Here is a 4,031-nt window from a genome sequence, read left to right as displayed (position 1 = left end):
GATCCCTGGGCAGGGAGAACACAGGGAGGTGGAGATGGGACCCAGCTCTTGAACATTTCTCATTCATGCCTGGCTCACCTTCCGACAGCCTCAGCCTGCCTGTCATTTGCTCTTGGAGTCACTATTTACCAGGTACAATAGTTTCTGGTAAATTGTCTACCAGAAGTAGTTATTCTCGGTTGTTCTATAGTGTTCATGAACTAACTAAGTCTGGGTTGATGTCCACTGGGCTAAACTCTGAACTAGCCAGTACTGAACCATTGTTCCCTGGGAGAAATAGAGGGCTTGGTTCCTGTGAGCCTCTGGTCACAACTTTTTCATCAACTGAACAAAACATAACCTTCTTTCATGTGTTTCTGTTTAAAGACACCTTATTTAGTAAATTGTTGATTCATTAATATTGAACTCATGGACAACAGCACTGGAATTAACGCCTGAACAAAGGTTATCCAACACATGTGTTTACTCCATAACGCATGTCACACCTTCCTGTGCTTAGGAATACTGGACAGCACTTCAGAGCTAAACTTGGAATGATTTTAAACAGCAAAAATCAGAAACAAAAGGGACAAAAATGCAAATTACATAGCATCAGATAGACCATGAAAGCCACTTGTCTGAGAGCTGAAACAGCAAGGCAGAGTGAGCTCATATCTGGAAGGTACTCAACAAACATGTCTGGGATGAATGAAGATACTGGGGCCAAGGGAAGTGAAGCCACTTTTCAAAGGGCTCACAGTCAGGCTAAGGCCAGAGTTGAGTCTGTGAGCTGGTTTCCTACTTTGGACCACTGGTCCACTGGCTTTCACACTGTTTCCTCCATGACCCATTGAAGAAATAGTGTTACCTGTTGCCCCAGTGCCTGCAAACATATAAACACATTCAGATATAGATAAATTGGAAGTTTCGCTAATATTTTCCCTGATTTATTAGGATGGGTAATGAATGTTGAAATTTTACGTCCTTTTCTGTCAGAGCTCTTGAGCCACAGACCACCAGGGCCACAGTAGAAGTTGAACTAGTCTCGTGGCGGTGAGAAAACTCCAACCCCCCTGGGGAACCAGGAAGGGGGTCCTGGAGTGGGCTTATTGTGGGATTTGGGCTGTTTTTAGGTGGTTTTGATGAGAGTTGAAGGAAGCAGGGCTTTGGTCTGGATTGGATGCTGTCAGGAAGCAAGACAAGTCTATGTCTATCTTAATTATTCTTATGTAGAAGGTGGGAGGGACGAAGAAGCTGAAGCTGTCAGTGGTGGAGTGGCAGCATTCATTAGCCAGAATACAGGGGTGTTTACTCATTCTAGGGTGTGGACAACGTTCGTGCTTTTGTCTGGTTTCACACAGGATTATGGAGTGCTTTTTTTTGTCTTGACCCGTCACGGCTGCATTACTTTGGTGGTGTTGGTGTTCTCTGAAATTGCTCATGTTCGACAGAGAACACCATAGTCAGCTCCCAACTTCACTGAAGCCTGGCTGTCATGCTCGGCTGGTTCTTGGATTCCATGGCTGCTTTTCGCTTTTGATTTTTTGTTCTTTTAAAAAGTTGATTTTGTTAACTAATTGACTCATGGCCCACGATGGGTACCTTCTGCTGTTTGGCAAACAATTAGTGTGTCCTGTCACAATCACACTCTACATCCTGGGCTCCCCTCTACTTAGATTTCAAACTTGGCTACACATTGGATACCTGGGAAGCGGGACCAATCCTGCTCTCTGGGCCCCTTCTTTAATTGATTCAAAGAGTTTCTTGGGCATTGAAACCTGAAGAATCTCTTCACGAGTTTGCAATTGCAATCTTGGTTGAGAATCACTGGTCTAGAGCCCAGGATCTCATAGACTGAGGACTTCTGAGACAAGAGTCCTCCTCTAGCCTCTGACACTCAGCAGCAGTGGCACAGGGAACATCACTAAAGAAAGATGGGGCCTTGCTCTTGAAGCAGCTTAAGTTTAATCCTCTTTATAAAGAGCCATTTCTAGTGGGGGTGGTTCAGGGGGTGGCACTGCCCACGGGAGATTTTTGGATATTCGGATGAACTTTGTTTGATTTTTGCAATGATGGCTTTTAGTGAAGAGAGATAGTATGTCAGACACCTGAAATGCCAAGGCTAGGATAGTCATTGCAAGTCCTATGCATCATTCAACTGCCTCGCTGGATATATGTATGGAGAAACCTGTTTATTAATATCTGAACCCAAAATCCAACTCTGTTTTCCATGTATATATTAAGTAAGTTTTGGGTTAAAATCTGCTGAATTCTTTAGAATGCAACTATTGTGTCAATTGAAAATTGTTCTTTATATTCTTTGGAACTTTCCCAAGTTCTTCATTCTAATTTTGGAAAGTCTTGACACAAATGTCAGGGCTGTGTGCACTGAGTCCCCATACCAGACCACAGAGGTGAGTCTAACTTGCTGCTGTTGAGTCCATGGTGCTCCAACACACAAGGTAGCATCCGACCACCTCATGTCTTCTGGTAAAATGTCAACAAGCATTTAAATAACTAGAAATTCATTTCCTTTTATTTACCTTTTATAGTTAGGACATAATTTTTTGAAAAGTGATGCATGAGGAAGGTAGTATTCATCAATTTAACTTCAGGGCAATGAAGGGACATTCTAAAATATTTATAATAGGAGGGTATTAGGGACAAGAGAGTTGATGTTTACAGTATCTGCTGCTGCTTAATAAATCAGCCCATAGCTCAGCAGCCCTTTGAAAACAATAACCATGTATTACCTGTCATGGTTTCTGTGGATCAGGAATTCAGGATAGGCTCTGGTGGCCAATTCTTGCTTGGAGTCCCTTATGCAGATGCAATCGCATGTCAGTCAGGGCTGCATTCATCTGAAGGCTTGACTGGGGCCAGAGGAGCCACTTCGATGGTGGCTGCCTCACATAGCTGGGAAATTGGTGCTGGATGTAGGCTGGGGACTTTGCCTCCTTTCCACATGGGCTTCTCCATGGCATCATGGAGTGTCCTCATGGCATGGCACCTGCTTCACTCTGAGCAAGTGTCTGAGAAACCAAGGAGGAAACTGTGATCTCCTTTGTAACCTAAATTTAGGAGTTGTACATTGTCACCTCTGCCATACACTGTTGGTCAAAGCAGTTACAAAGGTCTGCTCAGGCTCAAGGGGATGGAACACATCCTACCCCTTGATGAAAATGGGTCTATGTCACGTTAGAAAAACATGTGAGATGAGATGTACATTGATATGACCATCCTGTAAACACAATCTGCTACAGTTGAGGAGCACTGAAGTAATATCAAGTATTCTCTGCTGAAGGGCACCTGCCACAGGACTCTAGACTTTATTTTATTTGGTGCCTAGCATATAGTAAATGCTCTGTAATTGTCTACTGGACTATTGGGTAGCTTTATTTGCTAAAATTTTCCATGAACCAAGCACTTTTCTAAATGTTTTATAAATATTAGCTGATTTAATCTTTGTCAAACCTATGGGGGAGGTATTAGTATTATTATTCCAACTCCACAGATAAAGAAACTGAGGCTCACAGTCACACGGCCTATTAGTGATGGGGCTGGAAATCTGGCTTCTGAGTCTGGGCTAAGTTGCCTTTACCTTTGACCCCACAAGAATCAGAACTCCAGAAGTCCCATACTACAAAACACAACATGGTCTTGGACCATGCATATCAGAGTGGTGGCTCATCTGGGCCAAGGTCTGGAGAGAGCCAACTAAAGTGCTTGGCTTATTAAAGACTCTAGGAAACTTCATTTAACCTTTTGGTTAGGGAGGTGACAGATTGTTTCCAAGTATTATCTCCCATCCCACATACTCTTTATAAGATGGCATTGATCGTCTTCTCAAAGACGTGAGATATATACTCTCTCCTCCTGAATATGGGAGGACTTGTGCTAAAATAGAGTTACACCATGCAGACTTTCAAGACTAGATCATAAAAGCTAATATAGCTTCTGCACGGATCCCTCAAGTTCCCTTGATCTTGGAACTTAATGACCATGCCGTTAAGAAGACCAAATGGCCTTTGGAGAAGCCCATGTGGAGAGAA

The sequence above is a fragment of the Moschus berezovskii genome, chromosome 15 (genome assembly GCF_049115385.1).
Source record: "Moschus berezovskii isolate FMDL1 chromosome 15, NW_MosBer_1.0, whole genome shotgun sequence".
NCBI lineage: Eukaryota > Metazoa > Chordata > Mammalia > Artiodactyla > Moschidae > Moschus > Moschus berezovskii.
The sequence above is the reverse complement of the archived record's forward strand: the minus strand, read 5'-3'. Positions refer to the sequence as shown.